This window comes from Panthera pardus, unplaced genomic scaffold (assembly GCF_024362965.1).
Source record: "Panthera pardus isolate Hobbes unplaced genomic scaffold, ASM2436296v1 HiC_scaffold_6, whole genome shotgun sequence".
Lineage (NCBI taxonomy): Eukaryota > Metazoa > Chordata > Mammalia > Carnivora > Felidae > Panthera > Panthera pardus.
In genome coordinates, this window is record NW_026526991.1 from 80,215,369 (window position 1) to 80,238,179 (window position 22,811).

A 22,811-nucleotide genomic window follows, 5' to 3' on the forward strand; every position below is an offset into this window, starting at 1 on the left:
TTAAATATGGAGTACTGAACATCCATGTTTACCACCATTCTCTTCTAAACTCCCACTAAAATGACAAATATATGAATAGACAATTCACAGAATTATCCATGTGACTAATAAGTATGTGGAAAATGGTCAATCTCACTAGTAATCAGGGACAGAAATAAAATATGTGGAAAAATGGTCAATCTCACTAGTAATCAGGGACAAAGATATGTTACTAACAATGACATTTATATCTACCAGATTAGCAAAAAATGCAAAAGTAATTATACCAAGTATTGGCAAGGATGGAGAGCCGTACTCTCAGATATTAATATTAAGAGTAAAAATTGGAACAATGACTTGGGAGAATAATCTAGTAATACTTAATTTGAAGATGTTCTTATAGTAAGAACCAGCAAATTCTATGACAGAACCTAGAAAAATTCATGTGCATCAGAGAAGGTGAAGAAAAAAATTCATTGCCAGGTTGTTTAAAATAGCAAAAAGAAAAAAAAAGTAATAACCTAGAAGTCCATTTAGAGAGAGGAAATTGATTAATAATTAGTAAAAGTCATACAACACGATAAATCAATGAACATGAATAAACTAGTGTTATATGTATCAACATAGATAAATTTCAAAATGTATTGTTGAATAAACAAAGGAGGTGGCAGCAAAATACACAAAATATGACACCATTTTCATGAATTTTTTTAAAAAGACATCACACGTACTTCTTATGGATACACAACCACAGTGAAGTTAAAAAGGCATGTAAGAAATTATAAACTACAACTTCAGAATAGTGCTACACTTTGGACAAGGAGAGAAGAGGATGGGTTCAAGGGTGTAAATTATAGCAATAGTAATTATTCCTTTTTAAAAATATGAAGCAAAAGGCAATGTCAATATGAGAAAAAATGAGTGGTGAGTACACTTGGATATTAATTAAATGAGTTAATTATTTGTAAAATCTTTAAAACAGTCCCCAGAATCTGCAAGCACCATATAAGTGGATACAAAAATATATACAGTATTATTACCCTAAAGGTTTGAAATATTTAATTAAAAAATTTCATAGACCTCCTATCTCACACAATTAACAAATGTTAACTCAAAATAGATCAATGACCAAAATAAAACAGCTAAAACTACAAAACTCATAGAAGAAAACATAGGGGCAAATCTTCATGACCTTCATTTGGCAATGGATTCTTAGGTATGACACCAGAAGCACAGGCAACAAAAGAAAAACTTACTAAATTGAATTTAATCAAAATTTAAAAGTTTTTTGTATCAAAGAACATTATCAAGAAAGGGAAAAGGCAATCTACAGAATGGGAGAAAACATTTGCAAATCATATATCTAGTAAGGGTCTAGTACCCAGAATACATAAAGAACTCTCAGGAGCACCTGGGTGGCTCAGTCAGTTGAGTGTCCAACTAAGGTTCAGGTCATGATCCCAGCATTGTGGGATGGAGCCCTACATAAGGCTCTGTGCTGAGCTGAGCATGGAGCTCGTTTAAAATTCTCTCTCTCTCTCTCTGCCCCCTTCCCCACTCGCATGTGTTTTCCAATATATATAAAAAATTTTTAAAAGGAACTCTTAAAACTCGACAACAAAAAGACAAACAACCCAATTTCAAAATAAGCAAAAGAAGTTAATAAACACTTCTTTAAGATACAAAAATAACCAAAAGACACTTTAAACTGCTCAATATTATCATTAGGGAAATACAAATTAAAACCACAATGAGGTAGCAGTTCACACCCACTGAGATGGCCATAACCAAAGAGAAAAAAGGAAAATACCAAGTGTTGACGAAGATGTGGAGAATTGGAATCCTCATACATTGCTGGTAGGAATACAATATATACAGCCACGTGGGAAAATAGCTTAGCAATTCCTCAAAATGATAAATGCAGAATTACCACATTATGCAGCAATTTCACTCTTACATATACGCCCAACAAAATTGAATGCAAGTACCCAAACAAATACTGGTATACAAGTGTTCATTGCAGCACTATTCACAATAGTGAATCAACACAATAGCAAAAAGGTGGGGAAATCCAAATGTCCATAAACAGATGAATGGATAAACAAAGTGTGCTAAGTGCTATATATTATATATACAACAAATTATTCAGGCATAAAAAGAAATGGAATAGTAATAAAACATAGATGAACCACAAAAACATTATGCTAAGTGGATGAAATCAGACACAAAAGGCTACACATTATATGATTTCATTTATATGAAATATCCAAAACACAGGTGAATCCATAGAGAAAGCAGATTGTGTTTGCTAGGGGCTGGGGAAAAGGGAAAATAGGAATGACTGCTTAATGGGTGCTGGGTTTCCTTCTGGGGTGATGAAAATATTTTGGAACCAGATACAGTTCCACAAAATTGTGAATGTACTAAATGCCACTAATTATACACTTTAAAATGATTACTTTTATGTTATATAAGTTTCACCTCAATAAAAAAATAATCAAAAAGAAGTGTTTTAAAAAATGTTTGAAAGTGTCCAGGGGCAGTACTTGCTACATTACCAATACTTAAAAATAGTGGTTACTATTACTGCCATTACATATATCACAATATATCATTGCAGTAATTGGTCCATAAACACAGGTAGTCCCTATGATACCTGTGATATTGACATAACTGCTTCAATTCCAGGATCTTAACCTGTAAAATTCATTTTCTTACTACAACTTTGTATACTTCTATTTGTACTACCCTATCATTCCTACCAAACCTGTTATTCACCCCTATTGAAATTTCTAGTATCCCAAACCACTCATTATTCTCTCAGCCTATCAATAACTCCTCCTTTCTAACTCCCAACTTTCTGTTAATAATGCTAAAGCTTTTGTCTTGATTTCTTCCTTGATCACTCTTTATCCTTCTAAATGCCTCTGTTTCTTTTCCATGATTAACATTGTGTGTTATACACCAATACATACACTCAATACATTCAATAGGTAATAGACAAACCTACCCAGGGGCCAATGTTTGGGCTTCTCAATTGAGACTAATCAATCTGAGGAATAGAAAGAAAAAGAAATGAAAAGTGAACAGATCCTCAGACACCTGTAGGAAACCATCAAGCATGCCAACATAAAAACTATGGCAGTTCCAGAAGAGACAAAGGGGCAAAAAGAATACTGCAAGAAATAATGACCAAAAACTACCCTAAGTTTACTTCCCAAAGTATACTTCCCAAAGTACACACACACACACACGTACACACACACACACACACACACACACACACACACACGCACAGTTCATCAATAGATACCTTCTGGAATACTTTAAGTGGGGGAAAAAAGTATATGCTGGTTAAAGAATCAGATCCACCTTATAATTCCCAATTTACCACCTAAACAATCTGCTAAATTATTTTGCTCAGATGAAAGTAACTATGATGATAATATCCATGGTCCTGCTATGTGAAAGAAAAATCATCTAAAAATTTCATGTATATGCTGCCTCACTTGTTCATAAGATTTTCTACTCCTGAGTACTTTGTAGGAATCACACCATAAAACATTTTGCAATCTGACTAGATTCTAAGTGCTCAGAGGACTTCTCATCAACCATATGGAAATCACTTTGTATGTGCATGACTGCGACACTGAGAATAACCCTGTGGCATTTCTTACCTCTCCTATTTATAACAAGAGAAGCAAGATCAGTAACACCTAAATTTGGAACTATAGAAAATAAAACTCAGTACACCAATGAAAATAAAGTCTCCTATGAAAGGTTCTTGCAACAAAAGGTACTATACAAGTATCCTTAACTAATATGACTGTGGAAAAAAATCACATATACTAAATAAGCAGGAGATATTTTACACCATTCCCTTTAAGCAGAAACTAGTCCTAAAAAGAAATTAATAAAATATACCTCTTCTGCATAACAGGCAAAATAAGTAACTTAAAATATCTAAATGCCTCGTGAAAACCATCAACAGTTAATAAACACTGTTTTCCCATTCAGCAGAATAGAAAATAAATCTTCATTTCAATTTGTCCTGTGATTCAAATGGGTGGCCCATTTAATGCCATTCAGGTTTCATAGGCTTATTTTCAATTTTTCATGTCCACTGTGGGCAAACTGTTGGAATGAAAGGTATAACCTCATGTTAAGTTGTCTTTATTAAATCCATAATTAAAATAATGATACTCTCACTTTTACCAACTATCTTTAATGATGTCTACACATGTAGACATGTAGTTTTTTTTTTAATGTTTTTATTTATTTTTGAGAGAGAGACAGAGTGCGAGCAGAGGAGGGGCAGAGAGCGAGGGAGACAGAATCCGAAGCAGGCTCCAGGCTCTGAGCTGTCAGCACAGAACCCGTTGTGGGGCTGGAACTCACTGAACACGAGATCATGACCTGAGCCAAAGTCAGTCACCTGAGCCACCCAGGTGCCCTTACCCATGTACTTTTCTAGTAATATTCATGTGAGTCCCTATCAGTGAAGCACATCCACAGATTAATGGATCTTACATAATACTGCAACACTATCCTTACCACAATGGTAGAAGTTCTGAATTCTCATAATACAAAAGTAAAGTATCTTGAAATGATCGTGCAGATCGTGCAAATCTTACCACAAGGTTGGACACAACATAAAAGGCAATTTGGCTGGCCTCTGCATTAGCTAGGCCTTCTTTTGGTAGGAGATGCACATGGTCAATGATAACAAGGCTGGCAAAGGGGGAAAAAAGTCAGTCTTCCCCAAATAGCAGGAAAAAGTGACTTCATGCTTTACAAAACAGTGGTTACTTAGTTCATATAGTTACTCTATATGACAACAATGTGTTGGGCTGAGTTATGTAAATACCAAAACGGACATACCCTTCTAAGGAAAACCACTTCGATAGAATTATTACATGCTGCATTTTAAAGTGAATAACATTAACTCTGCTCTTCATCTATTAAACCTGTAATTTTAAAAAATGCTTCCCATTTCAAAATTTTAAAAATTATATCCTTTGCTAGTAATATTAAATATATCCCTAATTCTTTAAGTAGGATTATACGTCCTATAGCTAACACTCTTTGTAAAAGTAAAAAAAAAGAGGGTACAGGTAAAGAATGTCTAACTAATTTAAAATTTAAAAATATACAAAGACATAAATTTGGATAAACATTTTACAAGTGACTGATACCATCTCTGTTGAGTTATTAATTTGCTTAATGAGTTTATTCTAAGCATCAAAATTAAAACAGATTCAGAATAAACACAAGATACACAAAACAATTACAAGAACTCAGTATTGGTAGTATAGCATATGAATAAAAGAAAATTCAGGAAGACTTGTTATCAAACCCCTGCTCTACGACTTACTATTAATGCAACCTTGGATAAATTTGCTCACTTGTATGAGACTCAATTTCTCTGGCTATGAAGTGGGAAAAATACTACCTACCTCGAAAGGTACTGGGTGGAATTCAAGAAAACAACAGACAAGGAGTTTTTAGAAACTCTGCATATGCAACTATATAATGCTAGGCTCAAAGATTTCCATAATTCTTATCAAAAGAACATGAAAAGTATTTCACACTACACTAAACGCATCCAGAATTCTATCTAGATTATTGGCAGCAAAAAAACAATGTATGCAGAAAAGCTGTTCAATCATTTTAGACTCTAAACCTATAAAAGAAATGGTTTGAACTAGATAAAATATAAGGTACTCTGAGTTTCTAAACTTCTAGGATTCTATCTTAAAGTGATGCCCAGAAAGTCAATATGTTGACTACCACATTTTGCTCCAAAATTTATTATGATAAATAACCCAGAGGACAAATTCTAAGAATATCAAATAAAACAAAGAGGCAGTGTATATTAAGAATCTGAAGAGAGGTGTCTGGGTGGCTCAGCCAATTAAGTCAGTTAAGCCAACCCTTGATTTTGGCTCTGGTCCTTATCTCACAGGTTCGAGCCAGGAGTAAGGTTCTGCACTGACAGGGCAGAGCTTGCTTGGGATTCACTCTCTCTCTCTATCTAACCCCTCCCCCACTCTCATAAACACAGGTGCTCTCTCAAAAAATAAACTTTAAAAAAAATCTTACCAGAGTTATGCACAAAAATGTTTAATGTTAATTCTAATGGGGAAAGCTTAACTATAAATCAAGAACTTACAAATCAAGTTCTCAAAAAATTCATGATGTAGTGAGCACTTACAATGTAATGCTACTGAAAAGAGAAAAATATAAAACAATATTTACAATTTTGTTTTTAAAATGTTTTCAGAAGAAAAAGACCAAAAGAAAAACCAGCAAAATGTTTGCAGAACTTATTTCATGTTAACAGAAATGGGTTAGCGTTTTTTTCTTCATAGGATTCTTTATTTCCCAATTTTCTACTATAATCTACTATGATTTCCACAATGAAAAAAAATACAATATTCATCCATGCTAAAATAGCAAACTAGAGGCTAACAAAACTTCCCCTATCTGATGAAAACTGTTTACAAAAAACCTAGAGCTAACTATTTAATGGTGAAAGACTACATGCCTTACCTACTAAAATAAAAAAACAAGGCAAGGATGCCTACTCATACTTGTCCTATTCAACATCATACTGGAGGTTCTGGCCAGTGCAATCAGACAAGAAAATGAAATACAGCTGACCCTTGAACAACTCAAGGGTTAGAGGCACCAACCCTCTCACTGTCAAAGATCCACATATAACTTTCGACCTAATGATGATTTTAATTATATAATTAAAGTATAATTTATTATATTTAAATATTATATTTAAATATTATATAATTAAAGTATAATTAAATTATACCTCAATAAACCTAAATTTCAAAGGACACAGGACATGCCCTTTTGAAAATTACACATCAAATTAAATGAGCTACCTCCAGTTCACTGGGTTTGGGGGTGGGGGTAAGACAGTGAGGAAACCAAAAAATCCTTAGAAATATTGCAAACAAAAAAAATCAATTTACCATCAAGATTTATCAATAAGAACAGATACTGATACAAAGAATTAATCTAAAAAGAGTTGCCTTTTTTATTAAGCACTGTTTGAACAGAAAATAACAAAATTTGATTAGCTAACAAGACCAAAGGTCACAAGCAACAGGTTGATAAAGGAACATTGTGATTATGAGCCAGAATTCAGAAACAACTTACCTAACATTTCACTTGCAATTTACTAATGGAAATGGTCTCATCCAGCCCAATGCACTGCCACCCCAACTTCTATTAAGAGAAATACAATAAACTTTCAAATAGCTTTCTTTATTTGTAACAATCCTATATACTTTATAAGTCATGTATGTACAAGCTAGGGGTGCCTCTTACTTGGCAAATTCCTATTTATCCATTTAACCTTCAGATCAGCTCATTAGTAACCATCGTTCTTTCTTTCTTTCTTTCTTTCTTTTTCTTTCTTTACTGTCACTAATAATAATAATAATAATAATAAAGTGTTGTCCTGTCACTAAAAAAATAAGTAAGTGCTGTCCCTCTCTGATGACTCTGCAGTTTCTTTTTTCTGGTGTATTAAAATGATTACAAAAGCTCTAAAAAGTTTTGAGCTGATTGATCCAATAAGAAGATACATTTTCCCATGTAATAAAAGAGGTAAATTTTAACTTTCATCACTTTGTTTTATGTTTATTCCATTTGGCTTATACTGTTGCTAGGAAACCAATTCATAATAAGATTTCCAAGCACACAGAACAACCCTAGCCAGCCAACTTTGTAACCAGGGCAATTGGCAACCACACAATTTACTGGCTAGCCAGCACCACACAGGTGCGCTCTCCCTGGCATCCCCCTTGCTCCATTTACCTAACAGGTACAGTAAGTACAGCCAATTCCTTCATTGCAACAGAAATTGTAGCACAGGGCAAATGGGATGATTAGAAGTGTAGAACTCTCTGATGTCAGAGAACAAAGTGAATCTATTGTCACTCCCTGTGGTCCCACCCAACTAAATATTCTGGGTATTTTGTCTTAAATTGTACGGTGAAATGTTAGCCCAACCCAATCACTCCACCAGGCAGCATTCAAACTACTCCCAAAAGCCATCACCAACTACCGCCCGGATAAATATTTGGAGAGGATGGTGGTATCAATATCTTCACAGTTCAGAAGGGAAGGAAAGTAAAAGAGTCGGAATTCTTAACGGGACGCTGAGTCACCTAAAGCTGTAGCCAGGATTTCACCCTCCAGGAAATCAGGCTCTGCCCCAACTCGCATCATGGAAGCAAGTAAAAGTAGCAGCAACACCATCCTACCAAAAAAACATCCAGCTCTACTTTTAATAGGGTTACCACTCCTTAAAGTGAAGCCAGAAATAGATTTCACGTCCAAAGCTTTCCACCACAATATACAACTTGGGCAGACAGAAGAAACATCTTTATTGTGGGGAAAGGGGGCGCACTTACAGGGATGATGGATGCCTCACCACTTGGAAAGTTACTGGCTCCTGCCGTAACCTCAAAATGCCCCTTGTATGGCAACATGTGGCCCAGAGTATCTATAAGGTAATGTGGCTGACAGGTGTTATAAAGCTTTTACACCGGTGTACACAACGAAGCAGAGGGGGAAACATAAACCAGGCGCCATCGGTGAAAACTTGGCAAGGATCTAAGTCTCTGTTCGGTGGGAGCTTCGGTGACACAATAATCACGTGCACTTGTCCGTAGACGTTCGGAAATACTGGATTCTGGAATGTACAAGGGCTGAAACCTGCCGGCAGAGCAAGTACCGGTTGGCACTCAGGGCCGAGGCAGCAGGGATCCGTTCCAGCCCGAAGCAGGTCACACCTCCAACTCCCGGTCCCGGCCACCTCGGAGGGGAGAGGCCGGAGCTAGCGAGAGGCGGAAGCCGGGCCGCGCTCCCCGCCCGCGCCCAAGCCGCCTCGGGCGCGCCCCCGCCTCACGCGGCCCCGGCCCCCCAGACCCAGGCCCGGAAGGCGAGCTTCCATTTACCTGCTCCCCGCTCTGGCTCCCGCCGCCGCCGCCTCCGCGCCGCTCACCCAAACTGCCAGGTGAGCCACCCCAGCAGACGGCCCCGCAAGCGCACAACCGGGGCACGACCCCAAACCCGTCGTGGGGGAACGCGACCCCAGCCACACAAGTTGGGATAGCCCACGCACCACCCGGCTTCAAGCACCTCTGCCCCCGGAAGTTGATTTCCTCCAAGGCCCGCCCAGAGCTGCGCTTGTCACTCAACGCCAACACGCGCGTCACGTGACCCGAGCTGAGGGCCCCATCTTCAGAGCCACGCCTCTAATGGCTTGAGTAGTCCATGGAGGGTTGCCTTCTGAAAGGGGTTGACGCAGAAACTACCTCCTGTTGATTATAGCTTCTCATTCCTCTAGAATGACGGACGCAGTTCCTATGCCTAATGTATGCAAATAAAACCATCCGCAAAATGATACTCCCATCTGGGATTCTATAGGACTGTTCCTGAGAAAAGCCTGCCTGATGTTTTCACCACCTCCAGGCAGAGTTCAATAAAAACGAACTTAGCCAAATGTCTGACAGGTAGTAAGTGCTCAAGAAACAGTTGACTGGACGACTGCTCCATTTCTTCTCTGCATATCTGAACACTCAAGCACCGGAAGGCACCTAAACCCAGAGCCTCTCCAGACCATATGACATCAAAGACTCTGCTTGAGAATTATTTTTGTTCTTGGCCTCAGCTCCGGATCACAGCAACTTATATATGCCATCTCTGTTTCAGAGACAGTTTATTTTCAGCTGCCAAGCCACTTTTTTCCAAGCCTTCAGTCAAATAATTTCTCCTGAAGAAAAAGAAAAGAGAATGACATAACTGTCAGGGTTTTATTTAAAAAGAAGTGTGGTTATATAGATTTTTTGTGTGTGTTCATATCAAAGTGTCAATAACTGTTAAAGAGGAACAGTCAACTAGCAAGTCACTTGTCAATGATTCTTCCATCTTTGACATGGGAGAGATTTGAAGAACATTTATTTAGCAATTTTTTTATTAAATGTCTACTTGGCTTACTGGAGTAAATTGTGGCAATCTGAGAATGGACCAGATTTCATTCAAGATGTTTGCCTTCAAGGAGTTTATAGTCTAGTGGGAAAAATAAACAAGTAAAATCTGGGAACTTTGAGCATAAATCTCTGGAGCATTCATAGTCATTGTATAACAGGAATTCTTTAACATTTTGGATGTTATTTTCTCATCTTTCCACTGAACAAAATTGACTCAAACCTTTAATAATCTCTGCTATGTACTTGCAGTGGAAAATGTCAACAAGTAATCCTAACAATTCTCCAGGAAGTGGAGGCTCAGGTGGTTAATGAGTAGTCCCAATATTGAGCTCAAAAGTCGGTCTTCTACATCCATTTTTTCTGTCGTGTGTTTCTATCATGAACACGTTTCCATTATAGCAGACTGATGCTTTCTTACCCAAATTTATTCACCTATCTACTAGACCACGAAGTCAAAGACCACTTTTCATTTGTATATCTGTGAGTCTACTTCTTATTTGTTTTTGTATATGCATCAATATCATAGTATTTAGTGATTAGAAGAAAGATATTCAATAAATGCTTCTTAAACCAAGTACAGTTACCTTTATATCATTTTGTGTCTCATCCCTTTCTGCTGGAAACCTCAGATGAGTTTCTGAGAGTTTTCATTGATATGTCTGTATGTTTCCTCCGTCCCACTTACTCCAATATTCAATATTAAACAGACTTACGATAATAACAGAAACTAATACTTATGGAACATTTGCTATGTGCTGGCATAATTATCTTATGTGACTGGCTAAATATTTTGAATCTACTAATTTGTCATAACGTTAATCCTCCAAAGTAAGTATATTAATATATTCACTTTTTAGGTAAGGATAAAGAGTTACGGAGAGTAATTTAACCAAGTGGTAGAGCAGGATCCAAAGCCAGGTCTGCCCGATGAAAGGATTTGTTTATTCACCACAACACACTGCCTCTGCTTTTCACATCATTTGTTTATCAGTGGATCCAAATTTCACCACCTCCATGAAGTCTTTTCCTTCCTCACATAGTAATCTGTACTTTTTATTTTTTAGTCTAAACTCAATGGTTTTTAGTATATTCACAGAATTGTACAACCATCACCACAATCAACTTTGGAATATATTTATCACCTCAAAAGGAAATCTCGTACCCTTTGTCAGTCACTCCCCATTCCTCCCATTCCCTGCCCCTTAGGCTTAGACAGACACTAATCCACTTTGTATCTTTTTAGGTTTGCCTATTCTGGACATTTCATATGAATGCAATCATGCAATATGTAGTCTTCTGTGACTGGCTTCCTTAACTTCACATCATGTTTTCATAGTTCATTTAACCATTCCTCAGTTGGTGGACATTTGAGTTGTTTCCACTTTTGGGCTATTCGAATAATGCTTCTACAAACATTCATATACAAGTTTTTGGGTAAACATAACATTTTCATGGATATATATACCTAGGAGTTGGATTGCTGAGCCATTTGCTAATTCTGCTTAACCTTTTGAGAAACCGCCAGATTGTTTTCCAGAGTGAAAAACATTTTACATTCCCACTAGCAATGTGTGAAGGTTCTAATTTCTCCATAGTCCTCTTCTTATCTCCTCAAGAATTTAAGTGTACTAGAATTTATCCCTCTGTTACGTTAGGACTTATGACTCTATTACTTTTCAGGGTATTTTTCATAAGCCATCTTGTATTATTATTTACCTTTGTAATGCATGTATTTGCAGGCCCATCACCCTAATAGATTGTGACCTTTTGAGATGAGAAACATGGTTCCTGCCCTCAAGAGGATCAAATTTGGAGAAAAAGGTAGATAATGATATCAAATAGGGTGAGAACAAGCACTGAAATCAAGTTTATTGTTAAAATGTGGAGGAGGAGCACCTCATTCAACCTGCGTTCAACAAAAGTACTTCTCAAAAATGTCAAGCTCAAGATGAGTATTGAAGAACCAGTAGGAATTGGCCAAGCTAAGAAGAGACAAAGAGTGCTCCATACACAGGCACGTATACCTTTGTATGTATCTCCTTGCCTATGAACTGTAGAGGTAAGTATAATGTGGAGGTCGGTATAGTGGAGGCAAAGGTGTGAATGTGTGGGAATGTGACAGGAGAAATGGGAACTGTAGATGGGTCAAGAGGAATGGAGAATTTTATAAACTGCGAAGAAGTTTGAAATCTATCCTGTAGGCAATGGAAAACAAATGGATTGTTTAAGTGGGGTTGGGGAGAATTACTTTAGCAGCAGTGTGCAGGTTGGATTATTAGATAGGGAACAGGTTTTTCTCTGGAAAAACAGGGAAAGAAGACTGATAGAACAACTAGAATGAGGAATTATGGAAGCCCGAGTAGAGGTGGTACCCATGAAATTGGCTAAAAGGATTTGAAAGGCATGTAGGCAGCAAAAACATAGGAAAGAACTGAAGGTGTATTCCTGGTTTCTGGTGCTATTCAAAGAGGTAGGGGATTCAGGAAGAAGATGCTACACTTGCTGGTAAGAATAATGAAACACCACAACTTAGTCCTATTGCAGTTTATATGCAGTTGCAGTCATCCACAGAGATGAGATGGATGTCCACCTAAAAGCTGGTCCACATTTCAAGACTTCTGATGCCACACATGCACCAAGAGGATGTAAGAAGATTTATTGGTCATGTAATGAGACTTTCCAGGAAGAGCAGGGTAGGTTTCCCAAACAAGTCCAAAATGGCTGGGAGAAGGGTGGAAGGAGGTTGGAAAAGAGACTGGCTCTTGGGGGTTTTATGGTGGCTAGGGCATGGTGCTAGGGTGAAAATTCCTACGTAGGGGCCAAGGCTTGTGTGGCTTGAATTTCCCACTGGCACCAAAGAAGGGAGCACCCATGCTTTCTCATCAGCCTGCACAGATGTAGGGCAAGAGGGAACAGATGAAGGCTTGAAAGTTGTCAACCTTCAAACACCAAATATGGAATCAGAGTCATTACTACGTATGTTTAGAGTTTAGTTTCATTTTGTTTACTCCAACAGGAAAATAATGTAATTGTTATATCTTTATATGCTTTGAAAATGATTGTAGCGGATACTTGCCTTCTCAAAATCTATTCCACTCTTCCCACACTGTGTGGCACACACCTGAGAAATTTGGGTGGAATTAACCTCACCTTTATCCCAAAGTGAATCTAATCAGGATAACCCTGACCTATGATGTTCCCTTAGCCACATATGGTTTGGGATTGAGCACCAATCATAGGACTTTTGCTCCAAAATTGTGTAGTATGGCTCCCTCTCCCTCTCGATGTGAATGAGAAAGCATATGATCCTTGTTGCCGAAGGCAGTCATTTTGTGACCAAGAAAATGAAAGAGAAATGGAGCTGAAACCCTGATCAAATAAACAAAGATCTGTAACATTGTATATAAGCAAAAGGATGTAAAATACAAACTGTGAAATTATTAAATAAGCACTTTTCTGGCCCCTTTCTCTTTCTACACTCGATTGTTCCATTATGTGAGCCTTCAAATCAAACCAGCATGGAGTCTGACCGTTTTGCTACTCTCCTCAGTATTGAATACTGAATAGTGTATTGAATATTGGTTAAGTCAGTTTGAATTGATACTTTCCCTCAAGATACTTTCCTGTACGTAATGTGATATAAATGTGCACGTATGTGTTACTTAATTTACTTTATCCCCTAATGGTTGTCAGTTGCCATAATCTAGATTTCCCACCTTAGATGTATTCAGCTAGCATTTAATCAGAAAGACTGCATTCCAAACGTAGCAACCATAAATGTTTCTGCTATCATTATCTTCCATTAACGCCTGAGACTTTGCTAATCAATGGATGTGATAAACAGGTTTTCATAAGTGAAATTAGGGGCTCTCTATTAGCATAATGGATGTTATAAATTGACTCTCATTGATGAACCAGTGGTGTTCATGATACAAAGATTGAATAAAATATTTCAGAGACAGTCCCTACCTTGCATGACCAAGGTTATAAGAAGCTAGCAAACTCTGTAGTCTGCACTTTTAGGAACAGCACCCTTCAGACCCTCAAACAAAAAATGTCTAAAATCCTAATAATCTTCAGTATGCCAACGATGGAACAGTTTAATTTCTGCTTAACTGGAGGAAAAATCATGCTCATTATGGAGGTGACTGGAGACATCGTGCTTATTATGGAGACAAGGAATAAATTACTTGTGCCCTTCCCTCCCGACTGTAGGTTCATTTTTTAGAATATCCCCAATGCAGATGCCATTAAACTGAGATCTTGGGATGGGCCGTTAAACTAAATTCAGACTGGCAGAGTGTGAAGGGCTACTAGTAAAGAGAAATTCCAAGATATAAAAACTTGGACTACACAAGGTCTCTGACCATAGTTACTTGCCTACAGAAGCAACAAGAAGCAATTAGTTCAAAAACCTAATATTAGCAGGAAGATATATTATTAAATAAACCTCAAACCCGACTGATAATAGCCTGTGACTATTTAATTTTAAGCCTCAGACTTCTATATTCAACCTAATAGGAAATAAGCTGCCAAAATAGTGTAACCTCTTAAAAAGAGCATCTTCCCCCAATGACCATCTCGGACGGGGCCATAAAGAACACCGAAAGCAACACAGTACCTGCCAAAAGAACCCATACCACTGCTATCCAGGAATCCTAACTATTCCTGTCTACAGATTATGACAAAGATCAGTGACTACTATGTAATGTTTCCAGATATACCCTGTTTAATTGGGAGTTTTCATTGCAATTACTTTGTCCTTTCTCTTCCACTGCATTTTGCATTTGTTGTCAGTAGGTGACTTGTCACTGGTTGCTAGAGCACAAGGAACTCCAGATGAAGATATAACACTTTGCAGAGACAGAAAGAAGATGCTCACTAATTACAGTGGTGGTGAGCAATAGGGTACACTACAGTGGATGTGGTAGTTGTTATCCAAACATGCATTTCACTCTGCCCCCATTGTGTAGTATTCAGATATATTGGATGAGCTTAACCCTAACCTTTTCCACGGTTAGTCCTAATTGGTGGAAGCCAGAAGTTACTCCCAAGCCTTGCCACCATAAGTGGGGGCAGGCAGACCCAGTCCCAAGTCAATCATGGCATTACCCTAACCATAAGAATTGCTTCAGGGATCATCCAATAGGCACAAAACTCAGGACCAATGTTCAGTGCTTGTTAGAAGGAACTTTCTGTCTTCCTGAGAATCCAAGCGGAAAAGCGTGTAATTCCTATTGCTTTTAATAGTCATCTTGTGACCATAAAGGAAACCAGTCTGAGGATAAAAACAGATACAGATTATAGAAAAAAGATGATATAATTCAGAGAAATGGAGCTGAAGCTTTGATCAAATCAGTTCTAAAGCTTCTCTCACCTCTATAGGACTTTTCATTTCTCAAAACAATTTTCATTTATCATTTAATCCAATGTGAATTAGGTTTTCTGTTACCTTCAATCCCGAGAGTTTTAACTGGTAGAAAGATTTTGTATCTCTGTCTTCATATTAAATGTCAGAAAATGAATTGTCATTTTCTTAAAATGGGATTTTTTTCCACCTTCTTCGCTTTCCCTTTGTCTATGTTCATGCCAGAGTGAGACTGAAAATGATGTACTGTCCCTGAGCAGTTCTTTAAGATTCATATGATACTCAGCTTTCACATTAATCCAATGGAAACTATTTCAGATATGTTTTTAGAACAATATATATAAAATATGGAAAGAGTACACTAAGAAAGTCTTCAATCAGGTCCCTCCTCTAAGCAGGTCTCTTATGAATTCTGTGCAGCATCTAACCCATTTATGAAATCTCCATTATGTAGGAGATACATGATCTCTCACTTCACACTAGTTTGCAAGTTGTCATTAGCCACCATTTTGGTTTGCACAGTTTGGCTTGATTCATAACTGGGCAAAAATCACTCCCTTAATGTCTAAAAAACTTTTGCACAGTGAAGGAAACCATCAACAAAATGAAAAGGAAAACTACTGAATGGGAGAAGATATTTACAAATGATATGTCCCATAAAGGGTTAATGTCTAAAATATATAAAAACCTTATACAACTCAACACCAATATATATATATATATATATATATATATATATATATATGATTAACAAATAAGCAAAGGACCTGAATAGACATTTTTTTCAAAGACACACAGATGGCCGAACAGATACATGAAAAAATGGTTAACATCACCAATTATCAGGGAAATTTACAAATCAAAACTACAATCAAAACTACAATGCAATATCACCTCACAGCTATCAGAATGGCTAGTATCAAAAAGACAAGAAATAAGTGTTCATGAGGATATGGAGAATAGGAGCCTTTGTGCACTGTTGATGGGAATGTAAATTGGTGCAGCCACTGTGGAAAACAGTATAGAGGTTCCTCAAAAAGTTAAAAATAGAAGTGCCATTATAATCCAGCAATTCCACTTTGGGGTATTTATCTGAAAAAAAAAAATGGAAACACTAATTGGAAAAGATATATGCAGTCCCACTTGTTGCAACATTGTTTATAGCAACCAAGATATGGAAGCAACCTAAGTATCCATCAATAGATGAATAAATAAAGAAGATGGGGTACACATACATAAAGGAATATTACTCAGCTATAAAAAAAGAATGAGATCTTGCCATTTGCAACAACATGAATGGACTTAGAAGGCATTATGCTACATGAAATAAGAGAAAGACAAATATATGATTTCACTTATATATGGAATCTTAAAAAAAAAGGCAGGAACAGATTCATAGATACAGAGAACAGACTGGTGGTTGCCAAAGAGTTGGGGGTTGGGGGGGATGGGCCAAATAGGTGAAGGAGATAACGAGATACAAAATTCCAGTTATAAAATACATAAGTCGCAGGGATTTAAAGTACAGTATAGGGAATATAGTCAATAATAATATAATAACTTTGTATGGTGACAGATGATAACTAGACTTGTTCTGATTATTTTGTAATGTACATAAATGTTAAATCACTATGTTGTACACCGGAAACTAGGATAAAATTGTATGTCGACTGTATGTCAATAAAAAAATATGAACTTCTTCTCTTATTATCTCAGTGCCTAATACACAAAAAGAAGCCAGCATGTCATCCATGTAATCATTATAATAAATTAATAAAAAACTAATTCACATAATGAGCTGCATTTAACTATGTACTCCAAATGATAACTCAGAGATGAAGCACATGTGTCCACTCTACTTCCTTTACTCTTCATTATATCCTTAAAAATAAAGCATCCGTGGAATGAAACTGTCTAAAAACATTAAAAATCAATGCTGGAATCTTTTTTATATTTTAGATTAATTCTAACACCTAAATTATTCACATAATTCCCAATGCTTAAATGTCACATCTCTGGCTGCTAAACAGTACTTTTTATGACAATATTGAAAAATCAAAAAGTGAGCTAGGTTTTGCATCTATATTAAACCATCATATTGCTTCTTTAGAAGTTACTCTACCACTTTTGCAGATGGAGCAAGCAATACTCTGGGCAGAAAGCCATGTGAGAGCTGCTACAATAAAGATAAATTGAATTTAAATTAAACTTTTTCAAAAGTTTTGGTGCACCACAAAATTAACACATCATGAGAAAACTCTGAAGTTTGAAAAATGGAGTTGGAAAGACCATGGTCGAACCCCACTCAGCATTCTCCCCACGCAGCATTCTCCCGAGAATTGATCACTTTTTTAAGTTGACCAGGAAAAGCCAAGTACTGCATATGAACAGTGGAAGGCCCTTCCATTTATTTCTCTTTCTTTAAGTCTTGGATATTAATTCTAATGATAAAGAGAATCCCATGTCCTTATACCAATCTGAAAGTTGTCCCTATTGGAGACCAACTCTGCCTGTGCATTTCTTACATTGTTACTGCAGGAGTAACTGGAAACAATTTAAATTATAAATAAATGAAAGACTAGTCAATTTTTCCTTTGATAATAGTTTTCTAAGTTCAAAAGCATAGTTATAAGGATATAAAGTTATGAGGATATTAAGGCACAGGGTGTATGAGACCTGCAGTTGTGTAAATCTGTTTTTGGGAATAAGCCACAAACCCACTGCTTTTTTAGGGGAAGAGGTGAATATACTAACAGCCAAGGTATTGTTTTGCCTGTTATTCACATTATAAGTTTTTGTATTATTTTAACACATTTATCAGAATCTTTGCTTAAGATGTGTCTTAAACCCCAACATAATTATGATTTGCCTAATTTTTCTACCCCAAATTACAATGTAACAAATGTTAACAATGCCTTTAAATAATAGTACCTAAAGATTAAGTAACAATAAAATTAGCTTTTACCTCACCAAAGTTTTTTTTAGTAAAATTAGGTTTATGAGATACCCAAATCTAGATTCTTATGAAAATACTTGATAGGCTTTTGAGTAAAATATGGATTATATGAGTCCTGTTACAAAGAGTATGAACAATGGTATGCTCTGTTTTCCAGTAAAATGTTATGAATCCTTGATGACTATGTGATTATTGCATAGGCAACATGTCACCCAAGTTTATAATAGCATGAAGATATTGTTAACAATCTATAGTAATATGAATATGCTTTACATTCAGTACATGTAAATGTAAGATCGATAGGTAGCTCCTAACTATATGTATTCACTAAAACATACATGCATTTGAGACTACCAGCCACTGTCTCTTTACAGAAATTCACTCCCCCATCAACTTCAACAAAATTATTCTCTGCGGATTCTCTGACTTTTCAGACCAGTCTTGTGATCTTCATTCCAATTCATAGGGTCTTCCTTCTTCTTTATCCTCCACTTCAAGTAGCTGTTCCACAAGTTTTCATCCTTTATTCTCTTCTCACTCAGATTTAGCCATTCTCTGTGGTTAATTTTTTCTACTGTCCACCAACTTGATCTCCTTAATGCATATGATTCTGGAATACACTGGCATCTTCTGTATAGAGTCTTCTCACTCAGCCTACATTAATGCATTCTACATGTCCACAAAACTCATGCATATTATCCACCTTTGATCCCATGGAAGTTTTGTTTTTTTTTTTTAACTCTCCAGCCACAGTTATCTCTTGAGTTCAGAATATACCTGAATATAGTTGCCTATGAGATATGCACCTAGATGTCCCATAGGCAAATTACATGTTCCACAACAAACTCATTATCCATCCTCCACAAAACCTTTCTGTTCAACCTCACTTAATTGCTTTTGTATGGTCTGCATTAGTTAGGACACTAGTTTCAGCAATTTTAACAAAGGCTGGAAAATAGTGACTTAAACAAGCAAAGTCTTGATTTCTATTTCACATGCAAAGTAATCCAGGGCTGGTCTGGTGGTTCCATAGAGAGCCATCACCCCCTCCTCACATCTTGTTGCTCTCCCAATTTTTAAAACATGGCTTTTTTTGCATGGTCTGATTGACATGCTCCGGCTCCTGCTATCATGTCTGCATTCTAACTGGCAGAAAAAGGTAAAGGAGGAAGTAAAGGTAATACGTCTTCTTTTTAAGTGGACGGCACAGAAGGCACACATTTGACTTCAATTCGCATCCCATTGGCTAGAACTTTGCCATATAACCATGCTTAGCTACAGGGGAAGCTGGGAAATGTGTTTTTTTTTTTTTTTTTCAGCTGGGCAGCTTTTGTGCCCTGCTAAAACTCAGAGATTCTATTACAAAAGAGGAAGGGGATAATGTATTCTGGAGAACAACCATCAATCCCTCTCACATCCAGTACTGTAAGAAATTCTTTGACCCTCTTTCCTCTACTTCCTTTCTGCTACTGCTTTGTTAACATGTATTTGTTCTTCCCATGTGTATGCACACTTGGTTTTTGATGCTGTAATCTGAATGAGATGGAAAAAAATGCACTCACAAATCATTGGCTATATACTGTGTACCTAAGGCTGTACTAATTCACTCTAACAAAGTGGGTTAACTCTAACAAACAACCACCTCTGACACCATCAGTAGCTGTGATCAGGGATACTACTTGATTGAGCTTGAGATAGTCTATGGTCAACTTCCAGGTGCCATCCAGTTTTTGGAGGAGCCAGACAAGTGAATCAAAATGGTGATATGATGGGCCCACTACCTATGAATTCTTTAACAACTTATTCTAGGCTTTGCAGGCCATGCAGTTTCTGTTGCAGCCAGTGAACCCACTGTAAGCTAAACCTTGGACAGAACTCCATTTTTTAAATTGCCTTTCATACGCCTCCATTCTAACTGGGGGCCCTTGATGATGTGTTAGGCTTCAATTTTGCTATGATTCTAAAACTGCTTTAAAAAAATAAAGTTCATTAATTTTTTAAATTAGAAAGCCCTATAGGAGGAAAAGGTGTCAACATCATATACACTAATAATCAAAGTCATTTTAAAACAAGCCTTTTAGGGGCGCCTGGGTGGCTCAGTCGGTTAAGCGTCTGATTTCAACTCAGGTCATGATCTCACAGTCTGTGAGTTCGAGCCCCGCGTCGGGCTCTGTGCTGACAGCTCAGAGCCTGGAGCCTGTTTCAGATTCTGTGTCTCCCTCTCTCACTGACCCTCCCCCATTCATGCTCTGTCTCTCTCTGTCTCAAAAATAAACGTTAAAAAAAAAAATTAAAAAAAAAACAAGCCTTTTAAATTCTATGACCCTGGTGGTTGTTTTTCACTCTTTGGTTGGTATCCATTAAAAAAAATTAGACATAAGAAAAAGCAAAAGAAGAATTTTATATAATAGGTTATAATATTGTGTTAATTCACACATAATGCTATCAGTTTCCCTGTTTGATTTATGAATATTTACTTTATTCTATAAGGGTTTACAATAATGAAAAATACACAATATATCCTGTTTGATTAAATGGTTACTAGGCAGAGTTGGTAGCTATTTAATCAAAGCCTGAGTAACATTATTTCTGTGGTGAAAAACAAATTTTGTTTATACCAGTTCTCCTCATGGTACCTTTTCAGTCACATAACATACAACAGTACAAAGACTGGGCTTAAATACTTCTTACATATATGATTAATACTTAAAGCTTTAAAATAAATATTCACCAGTGTATGATATCATGGGAAACATAGAATTTTGGAGGTTAAAGGAGCTTACATGCTATTTTATTTAAACTTCTCTCTGAATTCATTTATCCCTTCACCCACATTTAAGCAACAATTCAGCAGAAACCAGTATAAAACCTCCCACAGAATGTTTTTTTTCACTTGAAAGTAAAATAAATTAACAAAAAGTAAAAACTAGTTTACTTAATTTGCATGTAAACAGCCTCAGAAAATTAAAAGATTGAAAGTCAAGAAAGGATTTTAGTTTAAAGTAATTTAAACTTTCAACTACATAATAAAGAACATAAGGAAAAATTATGCTTTCATTTTAGAAGGTTAGAATGGGCTTCTAAAGCAAGGTCAGTTTCTTGGAGTTTGAAGAGTCAAAATTTTTATTAAAGGGGACTTTCCTTTTTTAAACAAGATTAGCATGCCATCAAACAAAAAGATGGCACTATTCCACGTTTTTGCAAGTCTTTTTATTTCTTCTTCAGAAAGGCAATATCCACTTATTTTAAGATTACCCATTACTGGCATCATTCATACAAAATGTAGTTTCCCAAAGTTAAGAATAAGATGAGAAAATAACAAACGTCATTGCATACAAACAGCAAATACAGTTGATTGCAGAAACCAATGAAACACCTCATTGGTCACTGGGTTATTTGTATCCTTCCTAGAATATGAGTTTTGAGCATTTCCATGTCTGTTCTGAAACTTTTAATTATCCCTTTTAGTCATGGATAGTATTTGGTCAGGTGGTAATGAATAAATGAATAATATCACCCAGCAGTATGGCAGTATTAATATGGTCAAAAGCCAGATAAACTTGCTGTCCTTCCAAGTCAAATAGTACTTCTAATGCTGTTAAGTTGGTTATTTTGTTTTTGGCCATCTCTTTAAGAATAAGAAAGCTCTATATTTTTATGGATAAAATAGGACTTGTTAATGAGAATGTAGAAGAATTTAGCATGGCAATTACTAAAAGTCCATTTTCCTTACAAACTGAGGAGAAATTTTTTACCATTGTTTTCATGCAATGCTAGGGGATATTTGAAGATGCAGAGAAAGGTCATGGTGGAAGTAATAGTAATTTTTTTTTTAATTCTTGGTTTAGTAAAACTCATTACAAGTATTCTGGATCCATTTTTGGCTAAGTGAAGAGGAAAGTTTTACCAGCTGATGGCCGTTTGATGACCTACATGGAAAGAACTGGTAGACTCAGGAGAGCACAATTGAGAGAAGTGATCACATCACAAAATGTGACATCATTCTTTGGCACCAGCTGGCATCCTGGACATGGAGAGTGAGTTATATTCTCAACCCTGAATTTTCCCCTCCAGATTACCCTTGTGGCTCACCAGAGGGCAGTGTGCAGTAATCGGCCCTACTGCTTCCTGCATTGGATGTCTCCTATGGGACAATGTCAAATAATCAGAACCAGAAATCAGGCAAGATAATAGATTATGGAAGTTGTTTTGTTAGACTTGTTGTATCTATTCCCCCTACATAGAATTCTTAATATTGAGAAATTAATCAATCACTACATGAGACATAAGGTAATGAGCTTTTAGTGAATCCTGTGTTACAGTTTCAGATTTATGACAATAGTCTTGGGATTACTAAACTCAGTTCTCCTCTTTAGACTCACAAATGCATAATATTATTCAAATGTGAATAAATTTCCTACCTTCACATGTCTCACACCTGAATTCTCAAGAATTTTCAATCTTATACACAATTGAATAATTCACTGAA

The 22,811-nt window shown here is 36.6% G+C and overlaps 1 protein-coding gene and 1 long non-coding RNA gene across 2 annotated transcripts in view; one reads left to right on the forward strand and one right to left on the reverse strand.

Moving 5' to 3' along the window:
• Positions 1-9,148, reverse strand: part of CCDC91 (coiled-coil domain containing 91) — a 350,703-nt gene extending 341,555 nt beyond the window's left edge. Inside the window, 1 exon segment of the mRNA XM_019452336.2 lies at positions 8,964-9,148. The gene's annotated coding sequence lies outside the window, so the exon portion shown is untranslated.
• A 152-nt stretch (positions 9,149-9,300) lies between these two features.
• On the forward strand, positions 9,301-22,552 carry LOC109268781 (uncharacterized). The gene is made up of 3 exons (XR_002080782.2): positions 9,301-10,478; positions 11,738-12,057; positions 22,171-22,552. It is a non-coding gene; the product is annotated as an uncharacterized LOC109268781 (long non-coding RNA).
• The last annotated feature ends 259 nt before the right edge of the window (positions 22,553-22,811 follow it).